This window comes from Helianthus annuus, chromosome 7 (genome assembly GCF_002127325.2).
Source record: "Helianthus annuus cultivar XRQ/B chromosome 7, HanXRQr2.0-SUNRISE, whole genome shotgun sequence".
Classification (NCBI taxonomy): Eukaryota; Viridiplantae; Streptophyta; class Magnoliopsida; order Asterales; family Asteraceae; genus Helianthus; species Helianthus annuus.
The window spans coordinates 140,983,014-140,998,841 of record NC_035439.2 but is presented as its reverse complement, the minus strand read 5'-3'; the positions used below and the strand labels follow the sequence as shown (position 1 = coordinate 140,998,841).

The following is a 15,828-nucleotide window of genomic DNA, read 5'->3' as shown; positions in this document are numbered from 1 at the left end:
ACCGCCGCCGACAAACATGGGACGCGGCAAAGGAACAAAATCGGTGATGGATTACCGATTCAAGAAGCATGATGGTTGCCATAAATTCACCCCCTCCAACGGTAATATTACCGTTTAATGTAAAAAAAAAATTGTTTTTTAAATTGTTTTTCACCCTATATAAATACTACTCACACATTTTAAAAAAATACACCATACTCTACATACTCTCTCAATCTACTCTACACTTTGAAAAATATGGAAGGCTCAAAGAAGGGTGAAGGCAAGAAGAAAATGGTAGGGTCCGGTTCAAAGTCGAGGCCTCAAGATAAACGTGGTTCGGGTGGTACTAGTGTCCCGTTTAATCCGCAACTTGGGTTTGCGAGTCACACCCAACCTCCATTTTATTTTAACCAACCCATGCATCAACCTTTCGGTTATGATACCCAACCCACCCAAAATTGGATGCAATACGGTCCGAGGATGACTCAAGCCGGTTATTATGATTACTCCCAAGAAGCGCAAAATGCTTTTGACCCGTTTGCTTTTCAAAACCCAATGTCACAATCACCAACCCAAGACGAACAAGATGACGCGGATGAGGAGTTCGTGCCGGAAACACAAGAACAAGAGTTAGATGATATTGATGAAGATGTTGCGGATGATGAAGATGTTGCGGATGAACCGGAAAAAAAAGCAAAAGCCAAACGGGAAAATTGGTCGCCTAGACAAGAAGAGGCGTTGGCAAAGGCTTCTGTTCATTGCACTTTGAATAAAAGGAAAGGCAATCAACAAAAGAAGGATGGCTTTTGGAAGAAAGTTCTAAACCACTTTAACGAAACGGTCGGCGGAAGTAATCGAACCCACCACCAAGTTCGATCAAAATGGGTGACGATGCAAACAAAAATTAACACATTCAACGGTCTATATCATCAAGCGGTAATTTTTTTATACGGTTTATTTTTTAACGAAATATTTGGATTTAGTTGATGATAATATATTTTTATATGGTTTATTTTTTAACGAAATATAGGATCGTTTACGTCCTAGCGGGAGTGACGACGCATATGTAATGAAACAAGCGTTAAAGGATTACAAAAGCAAAGAAAAAATTGAGTTCGCTCATGTTGCGGCTTGGGAGGTTGTTAGAACAAATCAAAAGTGGTCGCCAGTACCTTTGTTGAATGAAGAAAGCTCCGGTTCGGGTCTAAAAAGAAAGTCTTCGGATTCGGGAAATTATGCCCGAGGATCACCGAATGTCGAAATCTCAAGCGGATTCACTATTCCCGACATAAACGAGGATCCTTCACCACCACCACCAAGACGACAAACGAGAAAGGAGAAAAAGGACAATGGGCCGTCTTCAAAAAACGAAGATCCAAGAGATATAACAAGCAAATTCGAAGAGTACAAGGCCATGAAAAAAGAGATAATGGAAATTAAACGTGTACGAGAAGAAAAATATTTGACCTTGGCGGATGAGCAACGAGAGGCGTTGCGACAAACAATGTTCGACAAGGACTTTGAGTGGTATAATCGGCCTACCGACGACCTTCACCCGAAGATGTTGGAAGTCGCACTCGCTAGAAAACGTGAGATCGCAAAAAAATATGGATGGCCTTGTGATTTTTAGTTTTTTTTAAGTTAGATTTTATTAAAAATGTAATGTTTTATTTTTATTTAAGATGTAATAGTTTATTTTTAATTAAAATGTAATGCTTTATTTTTATTTTTAAAAAGTTTATGTTTTTTCCATTTTATCTTAAATATAAAAAAACATAAAATAAAAAAAAAGTTTGCCACTCAGCAAGTGTTTAAACCACTGCCAACAATTTTTAGCAAAGTTTAAATACTTTTGCCTAATTGACATGGCACTCTCTGATTGGTCGGTTTTTTGGTTTGCCACTTTAAAGTGTTTAACCACTCCTTATACCCTTACTTCTAAAGAATATGATTGTTTTAGACATCACGTCATTACAGAATCTTTTTTTTTAAATGATTGAATAGTGATTATGGTCGAAGAGCCTGTTAGACCAACTTGAACATGTCATGTGATTAAACCGCTAAAATTTCATATGAAACCTATTTCGAGTAAAGTGAGAGACTGGGATACGATCTGCCTCACAACTTGTTTTGAATTATCGATTGTGATTATCGAAAATTTTGAGCAATTTGGCCTTCACAATTGAGTAAGAAAAAAACATTATTTTTATCCAAAAAATATCCGAAAACTTACATTCGGATATCCGAAACTATCCAAAATATCCGTTTCCGAATATGAAAAAAATAATAAAAAAATAAAAGTTAAATAAAAAGTTGGATTTTCGGATATCCGATTCACTATCCGAATCCGTATCCGAAATTTCGGATATTCGGATACGGATTCAGATAGTAAAATTTGGTATCCGAAAATTTCAGATACGGATTCGGATAGTAAAATTTCGGATACGGATTCGGATAGTAAAATTTGGTATCGATTGTGCTTTCGGCCCTACTCACAGATTGGTAAGTTTTTACATTGATTGAGTTGTTCTGTGTTATGGTTTGGGTTTGAATCATCGCTTAATGTCTAACTTTGGGCTCTTGCAAGCATAACAACATTCTTAAAAGATTGTAGAAAAAAACTAGTTCACTTTCCACTGGTCCGGGGAGAAGAAAACTACAAAGGTTTGTTCTTTAATTCACTATTAACTTACAAATGGTTGAGCAGTTTCGTCAATTCTATATGTACTTTGATTATGGTGTGGGGTATTAACTATTGATGGTGTCACGGTGCAGATGACAAAGCAAACAGGCGAGCATTTAGTCACCATCGATGAGCAACAGGAAATCAACATTGAGGTTGGTTCAAGTTCAAGTTCAAGTTCAAGTTCAAGTTCAAGTTCAAGTTCAAGTTCAAGTTCAAATCTACCACAATCGAACTTGCCTTGTCAAGATCTAATTAATGGTAAATTATTACTTGGTGACATCTTCAATCCAAAAAATAGGATGACATACTTTCCAAGCTTTTTGAACAACCAAAAAAAGAAAAAAAAACTAAAGATTACACAAAAAATTACTTGTAAAAAACATCTTATATGCTAGCTTTCATTGAAATTTGATCACCTGGACGTAACTTAGTATAAAGAATATTGAGACGCAAACAATACTAACTATTTTCATTGGAACTATTTTGAAGGACCTAGAGAATCATACATTCAAATTGCCATCCCTCTATACGAGGCATCTATAAAATGTGACTGGGAAGCGGCGGAAGCCATTTTTGATAAGAACAGGGAGTTAAAGCTTGAAACATGTTCCATAACTGAGAATGGGGAAACACCCCTGCATGTTGCTGTATCTTCGAAAGGTCACAAGCATGCTGAGCTCTTTGTGAAAAAACTGGTGGAAAGGATGCAAACGGCTAATCTTGAGCTACAAAACAAGAGTTACAACACCGCGTTATATTTGGCAGCTGCAGCAGGAAACATTAAAGCTGTCAAAATTATGGTGGAAAAGAACAAGGCCTTGCTAACAATCGCCGGTGGTAACAGAAAGATGATGCCCTTGTACGTCGCAACCTTGTATGGAAACAAGGACGTCGTGAAATACATGTACAATCATTCAAATAATTTGCGTGATGGTCGTTGGATGCCTCTGAATCGTGGGTGGCTGCTTTTGAAATGCGTGGAGAATGATATGTTTGGTAAGCATTATAGTTTGTATCGATAGTGATTACATTATTTTTCATATAAGTAATGAATATGAACCTTAATCCCTATCAATAAAAATGAATATGTTGTTTGGTTTTTTAGTATATATATGCATAATTCTAAAAAATAAATGTTGTGATTAAATTATTATTGAGAAACCCCCCTCACAAAGTTATTTTTAAATCTGTCTTAGATGTTGCTCTAAAGATTGTGACAACTTATCCCGACCTTGGCACCGGGAGTGTTCTCGAAGTTCTAGCTCGGAAGCCAGAAGCATTTCGCGAAATGAAGTTAAATGTCATCTCGAGAACCATCAGATGGGGTAAAAATTTATACTCCGAGATGCTTAGTACGCCTCAACGATCTCAAATTGAGAATCCGGAAGTTGGTGGGGAAAGTGGACTCGAAGATTCATCCCTAGGCCTTGAACCCTTTCCTGAAAAACGTACTAGCATGATCGATAGAATCATCAAGTCAGGTAAAGATCTCTTCTACTTAATGATGTTCATCACACGTTATTTGTACTGAAAATAAATTATACACGACATACGCTAGTGTTATCCAGATCTAATTTGGCTTTTTTGTTGTTTTTTAGAATCTATGGAAAAGAAAGATAACGCAATGAAGTTGCTAAGACTGATTTGGGGATATATTGCGAAAAAAACTAAGAAAGAGATTGATGATATACTGCGCGGTCCTCGAGATGTGGTAATGCAAGACGATAAAGAACCGGTTTCTTTGAAAAAAAAGAGCAACGTACTCGTCTCGTATACTTTTTGTTGCTGCAGAATTTGGCAATCGTGAATTTGTTGTTGAGCTCATCTGGCTATACCCGGATCTCATATGGAAAGTAGATGAAAACAACCAAAGCATATTTCATGTTGCTGTAGCGCATCGTCACGAAGGTATCTACAACCTTCTATATGAGATAGGTTCCATGAAAGATTTGATCTCCCCTCTCAGAGACCGGAATGATAATAATATGTTGCATTTAGTTGGAAAGTGTGCAAAGCAAAAGCGACTTGAGGATGTGTCAGGAGTTGCTTTAAAAGTGCAGCGAGAGTTACTATGGTTTAAGGTATATATATCTCTCGACCATATGGCCATGCTTATAATGAGTATAAAGTCTTTTAAAATTTGTATTTTTTTTGTTACAGGAAGTTGAGGCTATGATCCCTCCTGCTTATTAGGGGTGTTCAAAACCGGATATTCGAAAATTCGGATATCCGAAATTTTCGGATACCAAATTTTACTATCCAAATCCGTATCCGAAATTTCGGATATCCAAAATTTCGGATACGGATTCGGATAGTGAATCGGATATCCGAAAGCCCAACTTTTTATTTAATTTTTATTTTTTTATTATTTTTTTCATATTCGGAAACGGATATTTTGGATAGTTTTGGATATCCGAATGTAAGTTTTCGGATATTTCGGATATTTTTCGGTTATTTTCGGATATTTCGGATATTTTCGGATACTTCAGATATTCGGATATCCAAAAAAAATGAAAATTAAATTTTCGTATATCCGAAATATCCGAAAATTTTGAAAATCACTATCCGAATCCGAATCCGAGAATTTCGGATATCCGATTTTTCGGATATTTCGGATTCGGATATCAGATATTTCGGATCGGATTTTCAGATACGGATAGTTTTAAACACCCCTACTGACAAACATCATATGAGAAAGGAAGGAATCTTGTACCAATATCAAATCATCACCATTCACAACAAAGGTGACACGTGAATATTGGGGACATAAAATAAGAAATCACATCTTGGAGGATTTGGATTTGGGGGCGCCGAGTACGGAATTTTGGACGTAACTTACGGTTGTTCGCACAGTTTCACAAAAACAAACAGTGAACTAGACATGTGGGTTACGGAATTAGTTGTGGCTTACGGTTTGTTTTCGAAAAAAAAAGAGACGCACGTGAGTGTGTTTTGGAAAAAGTTATAATGGAATGGACGAAGGAATGGAATGGACGAGGTAATGGAATGGACGAGGGAATGCAATGGATCATTACCATTCCATGTGTTGTTTGGTTACCATGCGTGAATGGAATGAGTTATTATTGTGTATTGTTCGGTAGGCAAAAAAACGGAGTAATAAAATCAGCGGTGAGTGGTGGTGGTGGTGGTGGTGGTTGGTGGTAGTGACTGTGGGTGGTTATAGGTGGCGGTGGTGGGTGTCGGCAGCAACGTTGGGTGGTGGTGGTGGCGGCAAGTGGCGGTGCGGCGACGACGACGAGTGGTGGTGGTGGCAACGTGGTCGTTGGTGGTGGGTGGCAGCAGAGGTGGTGGTTGGTGGCGGCGGGTGGTGGCGGCGGTGGTGGTGGCGTCGACGATGGTGGTGGTGGGCGGCGTCGAGTATCGTTAGCGGTTGGTCGCAGCTGTGGGTGATAACGGTGGCGAGTGGGTGGCGGCGGCGGCGGTGGCTGTCGGGGTGAGGTGGTGGCGGGTGGCGGCGATGGCGTCAGTGGTGGGTGGTGGTGGGGGGGGGGGGTTGTTGCGAAGGTGGTGGGTTGTGGTGTTGTTGATGAATGGTGCAAGAGAAGATGGAATGGAAAAAAAACATGGGGGGGTGGAAGGAATGATTTTGAGGGAATGGAATGCATTTTGGAATGAGTGATTCCATTCCATTGACCAACCAAACACCGTTTTCTTCATTCCCTCGTAATCATCCATTCCATTCCACCTCTCATTCGTGCATACCAAACACTACCTAAAGATAAAAGACTTCATGACGGTCGACTTTTGGGGGAGGGATATTGTCATTATTTGGCTCTCAATCCATCATCGTCAACATCATAATTCTCCATCAATCACCAAACCAATCATGAACTCAATCTCATCTCAAGCTTTGGAAGAGTGTTCGAGCGTCATGAGCGGCTAGTCGTCCTGTGACCGTCTCCAGGAATAGGGTTTATGTTTGGACATCGGGTTTGCGTATGTTACGATTTTTTGGATTAGGATTCGGTTAAACCTTCGGTTAGTTGTTCTTATTGTTTTTTGTTTTGATTAAACAGTATTTGATTATCGTAATCATTCTTGTTCATCAATTATTTGGTTTGTTCATCAACAACCGGGATTAAATTCTAGGATGTCATTGTCTTAAACCTTTAACCATTGAACTGGATTATGTTTATGAAATTGAAAATTGGTAACTAATTGGATTACTATTCATTTGCATCAATCTTTCGATTTCGATCGTGGATCATTGCAATCAAATATATTATTCGTTAATTATTTATCAAACCAAGTTTTCAAATCATGTCTATGTGATTTCCAATTGGTCGTAACTAAGTAACTTGATTTTCTGCATAACCTGAAAACCCGGAGATTGATCCTTTCTCTCATCATTGTTTACAAATATAATTTTACAATCGTTTTCATAATTATTCTCAAAACTGCAAAAAGCAATTAGTTTTAGACGTAGATGATAATTAAAACAACGAGCTTTCATACTTTCCACTGATTCCCAGTGGATTCGATACCCTATTTGCCCTTTACTCGTAAAAGGTGAATAGGACACTTTACTTTATTTTTGACCGACCTTACGACATCGATCACTTCTGACCTTCTTCACGACAAATGGAGATATAACAGAGAGATGAGTAAGTTTAGCTAAACTTCACTTACTACTTACTGAAGAAACACGTAACTAATTTTATTGTTAATTAGTTTGGTTTATGTTTCAACCATAAGGGTTAATCTTCTTTGGTTTCCTGATCTCCTTAATGACCGATTAATCCTGCAAAACAGAAACACCGTTAGCTCGTTAAGAGGGGAATATGGGGGGTTCCCTCTTAACCAGACTCCGGCGTGAGAATAAGTATCTGCTTTGAGGAGATTTAAGTGAGTAAAGAGTGAGAGTAAAGGGAATAGAATGGTTTAACCTGTGACCGAAGGGTCCTATTTATAGTCGGAGAGGTGTAAGAGGGTGTGGACTGATGGGCCTTGGGCCGGAAGGCGACAACATAGCGGATATGCTCTTTGTCTCACTGGTGTCGACCGTTAGTGGCTTCTAGAAGTTTTCCGGTGCTGGCGTACGGTGATTGGAGCCACGTGTCATGGTTGTCGGCCTCGTTGTCCCTCTGCCATCAGCAGGTGAGTGGAGATCGTGGGGCAGTTGTCTCTGCCCTGTGATTGGTGCCACGTAGTCGTCCTTTAGTACTTTCTGTCTCGTGCACGTCAGACGATTGTGGAGCACGATTGAGCAGAGCCTGAAGGGCGCGGATTGGCCCTTTTCTTCTGCCACTTGTACCCCTGTCTGCCCTTCTGGAGTGGTCATGCGTTCTAGATCTTGCGCGGCCTCTGCTGAGCATGTTATCAGCCCGCGCATGATTACAGGTGTTGGAGACACATCCAGAATGCTAAGTGTTGAGATTAAGTCTGTCTCTTGTTTAGATCTCGCGCGAGGTCCATAATGGTGAAGTAACTCGCGCGAGGTTAGGATAGAACACGTTTCTGACTAAGGAGTATGGTCCCGCGCGCGGCTTGGAGGAAGGACTGCGCGGCTTTTTGGGGACCATACGCTGAATCTGGCGCGTCTCCTTGCGCATGTTTTTTACCAGATGGCCTAGTTTGCCGCTTTTGAGTGCTTTCTCGATCTTTTGTCGTAAGCTGATACAGTCATCTGTAAGATGACCTGTATCCTTGTGGAAATCACAGTACAGGTTGGGATCCTGCCCTTTCTTGTTCGTCATAGGCCTGGGGGCCTTAAAATCATGATTCTCCGTCATGAGCACCTCTTTTGGTGTTTTTATGAGCGGAGTGTCACGACCCCCGACCCACCCTGGACGGAATCGGGTGCCGTGAGCAGCCCAGTGGTACCGGTGATTATTTTATTTGAAAAATATTGCAGCGGAAATTTCATCAGGACCGTGAGTTAGGAAAAATATCAGAGTTTAGAAAACACTGGATTTTATTTATTAAATAGATGGGATAAAGCCCATGTTTTACAATGGTAGTTTTAATATAAATAAATTTGATTTTTATAAAACAAGATTTCTTAATTTGATTCAATTAATAAAATAAGCCACTTCTTGAAGTCCTTCAGAGCCGGATCCAATTCTTACTCCAATCTACGGTAATTACCTGAAACGCGTTTTAAAAAGGTTTTGTCAGCGGGAAATACTGAGTGAATCATTCATTTTACTGAAAACGACACATTTGTTATAATTCACAGTATTAAGAGCGATTACAATGTTTCTGATATCAACCAACTACCCACAGTATTTGTCACTCGACCCATTGGCCCATCTGTCCAATGGTGTCTGTGACTATGGTCATATCACCCCTTGGCTGCCCCAATGGTGAAGATTATCAAGTAATGTATACAAAACCCCACATACCGGCTGTAATTTGGTGATTACAAAGACTTAATCCCTGTAATTATAACTTTGAAATAAATAGGGTTTTGTAAAGCAATTTGATAAAAAGAGAATGACTCGCATTATAAGCATGCAGATTCATACAGGCAAAGTTTAGCCTATTGATTAGCCTTGATATTGCAGATTTATATAGGCAGAGCTTAGCCTATTAATTATTCTTGTAACCTAGTGCACATGAACTAGGTAGGTAACTTAATACAACAATTACGATAACTCATGAGATTAAAACCCTCACAATGAATGACAAAGTGCAATCACTTAAACATCCATCGGATTCACAACGAATGACAGAGTATTCCCCGAGTTCGGGTGGCACTCAAACATCCTGTCGGAATCACGACTAATGACAAAGGATAGCGCTTAAACATCCGGTCGGATAGTTTCAGTCGATCGGACATTGAATCGTAACAGCGATCGAGTTAATACCCGGTATCGTAGCAGAATTCGAGCTAGTGTGTGTTTGGTAGTAATCAAAGAATATCTCGGAGTGTATAACGAATTTCAACATCGCTCCAGTGCCAGAAATCAAGTCCCACACCCCTCTATATATACTGGAAAAAGGGCGCGCCCGCGTGGCGAGAGGAGGGCGGTTTTAGCATAGGGTTGCCACGCGTCTCAGTAGCTTGCGTGAGTCGACGGAATGTTAAATTTCGAATTAGACAGCAAGATATGAAGATAATCGTCAAGTGGGGAATACTCCCCCTGAGTTTTAGGGGCCCTGATCCTGATTCTGATTGTTATGAAAATTTTAGGAGTTGTGCAGGATTACTTGGGTGTCTCAACTAGGGTTTCCTATTGGGTAAATAAAATAATAGGCATGACTTTTGATGAGAGTTGTTTACAAAAGAGAATAATAAATAATAGTTTTGGGTAAATCACAAAAAGAGAATAAAACAGTGAGAAAAGAGAATGGACCCACTTTGTAACTTTAGGGTTCAACTAGAAAATCTCCTGGTATAAATTTTGGGTATAACTTCTGAGCTATTTAAAATATATATTGCACTCGTGTTAAGTATAGTACCCGTAATTCAACCTTGTCCCGAAGTCCCGAGATAGAACCCCAACAACTTAGTCGGGCAGAGCCCTGACATATGTTATGAGGCTCAGATCAATCGGAAAGGGTAGCGGTGATCGGGAGTTAAAACACTTAAAACTGGACAGAGCTTTATTATTATTATTATTATTATAGTTGAAAATAAATAATAAAATAAAAGGTAGTATGGTAGAGATATGGGCGATGAAAGCTAGAAAAAATTGAACAACCAAAGATGTGATATGCATCCCTTTTTATATTATGTCTCAGCAGTTTTGGAGGATACACCTCAATGGACACGTACCCCATTATTAAATTATGTTTCCACACGGCCCATATTTGTAGAATTAAGAATAAGAAATTAAATATTATTTTATTCTTTCTTATGACACGTACAACAATCGAAATTCTCAAATATTAATTTACTAGGTTATAACCTGGGAATACTCCCGGGTTGTGAATCTTTATATCTAAAAAATAAATATACATCTATATATATTAATTAATAAAAATAAAAATATACCATGTAGTTGTGAATCTTTATAACTCGGGAACTTCCCGGGCAGGAAAAATCAATTTATAATCTAATTATGTCATTAAATAAATTAAAAGACATGTTTTCAAACGTTATTAAGTGTTTAAATAAATAAGTTAAAATTTGGTGTCAATACTCTACGGTACCAATGTTGAAATTAAAAGACACGTTTTCAAACGTTATTTGCCGTAAAATAACACTTTTTTCCATGGGGCATCTCCTTCCTTTTCTTTACCACTATGGCCGGATCTATATCAAAACTAATAAATTTTCGGGGTAGGAAAATTCAATTTACAACAAAGAAAAGTATATAAATAACACTTTTAACGTTATTACTTTCTAACTTTCTGCAATGCATTAATCAAAGAACAAATGTCATTTTGCAGCGTTACACAAGATTGTAAAATGCAAGTCGTGTGGGAACATACAACGTGAGTTCCTGGGGCACTACACCCAAGAGATGATTGTAAGAAAGATCTCTGCAAAAAGAAGTTTTTTTAATAATTATTTTTTACGTTTTCAAACCGAATGAAGCGTATGAATGGACGTATGATCACTTACGTGTCCATGACACTTCTTAAGTTTCCAACTCAGCTGGTAGATACCCGGTGAACTCATTCCGACTCAGATTCCTATTGTTTTACAACAAAACAAAAATATCTGATTAAGCGATAATGATGACATATATAAGGTTAGTTATTGAAAGTAAAATTAAAATTTCAAAAGATATTCCAAATCACCAAGCGGCAAAGGGATCGGGCCGCTAATTTTGTTGTTAAAAAGGTCCCTATTGAAAAAACAAAGAAACAGTTATCACAACCAAAAGACCGATAGTTCGATCACGTTAAAGTCATCAACGGTTTAGAACAACTTACAATGTATCCAAGTTACCAATCCGAGACAGATCTTTCGGAATAGGACCCGCGGTGTTGTTTGACGAAAGATTCCTAACCGTATAAAAACATAAATCAAACCATGTTTTTAGTTTCTTACAATTTGTCGGTGTACGTCAAGTTTCCGATGATTATCGGAGGAATTTGCCCGCTTAAATTATTGCAACTCAAGTCCCTATAATACCAACGACATTAGTAAAAAATAAAACCATAAATTTCATGTTGTGAATAACAAAAATAGTATAGAATCGCTTACAAAACCGCAAGCGCCTGCATGAGTCAAGTATAGAATCGCTTACCAAAAATACTTGAACTTGGCAATGTGACATTTGTTCTTTGATTAATGCATTGCAGAAAGTTAGACCATCCAATGCCAAGTTCAAGTAGTTGACTACTTTTCTTGAATTTATAAATGAAAAAGCTTAGAAATAAGTAAAAGTATGAACAAATAATGTACCACTCCGTGTCTTAGTAAAAATTGATGGCACAATCAAACAACAATTACCTATAACTAATGGATCAAAACAAATAAAAATATGTAAGGACTACTTTTCACCAGATGAAGAAGACTTCCACTATTCCTTATTCTCAGTTACAGAGATTCCTGTAGCATCTCCTTGCACTGCTCTAGTCCGCAACATTCATTTTCACTTACCGGTTCCCTCCTCCAATGCCATGTCAAAGTCAAAGCTGGAACTTGGTCATGAGATGATACTCTCATGGCTATATAAGATAAAAATACTTTAAGAATGTTAGAAAGCTTAATTAATGTTTTTTATGAATCACACGAGAAACAATTTTAGGATTATATTTAAAAATGTTAGAAAGCTGTATTTTTTTACTGGCTAACTCAAACAGTCTAAAAATGGGTTGCCTCGTTAACTTGCTTAAGTATTTTGAAAAATATTTAGATTCTTTGTATAAGGTTTACAATTTTACATATGTTCATTATGATAGAGAAAAGAAATACAAGTTTGCACTTTAAATGTGCATATCGTGTTAATAGAATAAATAAACTCGCAAAGTGTTTTGTTAAGTATAACAAATCTTAAACGATATGAGCTCAGTCCAACAATCCATTCACTTTTTTTTTATCTTAGTCTTCAATTCATTTCATCCTAAAGTTAAAAAAGACAAAAATAATTAAAAAACAAATTAGGGAGCTATAATTTGGAGAGCATTTTTGAAAATAAAAAATAAAACAAGAATACTTGAAACAGTAACAAAAGGCATGGTTAATCCATATGCTTAATCAGTCCCTACATGTCTTATAGAAGACTTAGCTAAAGAAAAAAGGGGTTGACCCATTGGTCATATATCATGAAGTCTCTATATTGACTGATGTGAATAAAAAGGGCATAAATTTTTTTTAATTTGTCAAACATAACAAAAGGCATGGTTAATCCATATGCTTAGTCACTCCCTACATGTCTATAGAAGACTTAGCTAAAGAAAAAAGGGGTTGACCCATTGGCATATATCATGAAGTCTCCATATTGACTGATGTACTTCAGGTACTATATGTACATCGATTAAGCCATATGCTTAATCACTCCCTACATGTCTTATAGAAAGCTAAATATACTCCCAAATTGGTTTATATCATCTATCTATCAATTACAGATTGTGAGTCGTTAAAATTTCATATTTCTCGTGCTTGTGAAAGTAAGAGAAACACACCAAATTTATACACCCAATGACCATCTTGTCATATGCCTGGATCATAAAACTCCACCCAAGGATTTAGGTGTTCCAAATTCAGCTCTCACAAAAATGCTTACTCCCGTGCATAGATCCTCCTTAATCCATTTACATTGAATATACTTTGATTATACTCTAGTAATATGTATTTTCTGTATCATACATGTGACACATTATCCACTCATTACAAACTCAAAAAACAGATATAAATGTTTGTGAGTTGGTCCAACTTGCCTAGACATGTTTTGCCAATTATTAAACCCAACCAACCTATCCGTTTCGCTAGCTATTGGCTACCTCAATCTTGTCAAATATCTTGCTTATGCCTCCAATTGATGAATCACAAACCGTCAAACCATAAATGCTAGTGAATCATATCCTAAGTGCTTAAAGCACTCCGTATACTCCTAGATATAAGTCCAAACAAAAATAAAGATCAAAAGTGTGATTAACTTACATGTAATGATGGAAAGCATGTTTTCTCATCTTTAACCCTTTTAGGACCTGTTGAATTTAGGTTTAAAATATGGGTTAGCATAGAAAGGGGGAGTGTGAAGTTGAAATAAGCTCACCGGGCCCTCAACTCTGATCATAGCAGAGAAATTCCGAGCAACTCGAATAATTTCCGGCAGACCGATACAGAGATTTGGAATCGCAAAGGTTTGTCTAAAAGAAGAATGGTTGCGACTTATGAGGTGACTGCTTGATATCGGGAAATCACAAAGTAGCAAAAACTCACATCATATCACCTCAATCATTGAATCGGCATAAAAAACAACCCAGGTAAGATATCCATACTGGCACATAGCTACGTCAACCCAGGGTAAGATATCTATGCTGGCACATAGCTACGTCAATCCATTAGTTTGTTTGCGATGTTGCGGACTCGCCCAACTTCGCTCCCTTAATCAACATACAAGAGAACGGAGAGTATTTGCCGAAGAGCATAGGGTGTTCATTAGTTGTGTTTACCATCATCTGGCAGCAACATATACTCACTCTTGGCTCTAACATATACTCACTCTTGTTAAGACTACCTAAAGCTAACTCCTCTGAATCATAGAAAGGTATCCCACTTACTTCATAAATTGCATCCCAGAAATCTATCATTTCATTAGTCATGACACCTTCAGGGAGGTCGATATCCAGAGCAATCTGGTGACCCCTGTCCTCCAAAGGACCAGTATATTCCTTTAGTGGCTTTAGTGTACCATCGGCTTCACGGGCATTTAGCCTGTCTCTATTTCCTGCCAATTCGTGTAAAAACCACGTGAACTTCCTCTAGACACCTTTCTCCATCAGCTTCTTCTGGATTTAGTCGAAATTCAGGGTAGTTTTGTAGATGGTTCCTGAATAAAAAATTTAACTGTTAGTATCGGATTTTTCAATTATATAATATAGAGAAACATACTACATTTTTTCATCCTTCAGCTATCTATGAATAAATTAAAATGAATTTAAACAATCAGAATTTTCATTTAACAACATAAAAACAGAATAGTGGGAAACCCGCGTGTTGCGGCGGGATCGACAGTTCGAAGACGGAATATAGGAATATAATTACAAATTATGCACTAAATACACAAACTACCCACAAAGTTCTGAAGATCAAATAATCAAGAAAACAGTCAAACATAAGAATACTCAAGATGCAAGCCTAGAATGATTCTTTTTAACATCAAAGGCATGAATAGCACGCAATCCACAAGATTACCATTTTATGAACCAACCAACACTATCTTTTTGATCCCAAAAGGGCTAACCCATCAAATCAAGCTATTATAGTGGATAAAATCTACCATACTACTTACAGCGTCGAGAGACTCATATTCACAGGTTACATCCTTTAAAAATCCTTCTTCCTTTTCTCCTCATTATCATGGTGTTCTGAACTCACCACCCCAAGTATAGGAGGAGATTTAACATCAACATAACCTGTGGAACATTTCCAGAATATAAGTGAACTGTATCTTTATTGTCAGAAGATGACACAATATCAGATTTCAAAGCAGCGACTGGTGATGCAAGAAAAGATGCAATAAATTACACATGGTGTGTGTGTGTGAAATCGAAAAGAAAATTGGGGGTTTCTTCAAATATGTTCGTCTTCCCAACCCTTCTTGCTCCTTTCCATTACATTCTTTCTGACTAAAATTGAAACTGCATATGCAAAACAAACACATACAAAGTTCAAAAAAAAAAAAACCAAGATACCAATAGAAAAGAGGGGCTCTTTACATCAAAATTTGTTCCCAGACATGAACCAAGACGGCGAATTTGGCGATGATGACAAAATCACTCTGAGTTGCTATTTTTAAAATCTCCCTCTCACAAATCCTACAATAATTAAAAAAAACTAATCTCAGCATTAATAATTTTATAAATAAATGTGGTCAAACAAAAGTACCCAAAAAAACAACTCCCAACCGCGTAAAACCATAAGAAATTGAAATCAGTTGAATGTTTAAGACGGAGTCATATGAAATCAAACCGTAAATCATATAAAAATCAAACCCTAAACGAATATTTTATATCGAATCGAACCATAAATCATATGAAAATCCAACCCTAAACGAATGTTTCATACGTTATCA

At 37.6% G+C, this 15,828-nt stretch overlaps 1 long non-coding RNA gene across 1 annotated transcript; it reads right to left on the bottom strand.

Moving 5' to 3' along the window:
• Nucleotides 1-12,219: 12,219 nt before the first annotated feature.
• Nucleotides 12,220-14,057, bottom strand: LOC110867401. The gene is made up of 3 exons (XR_002551575.2): nucleotides 14,033-14,057; nucleotides 13,692-13,983; nucleotides 12,220-12,256 (listed from the first exon to the last, which is right to left on the bottom strand). It is a non-coding gene; the product is annotated as an uncharacterized LOC110867401 (long non-coding RNA).
• Between the last annotated feature and the right edge of the window lie 1,771 nt (nucleotides 14,058-15,828).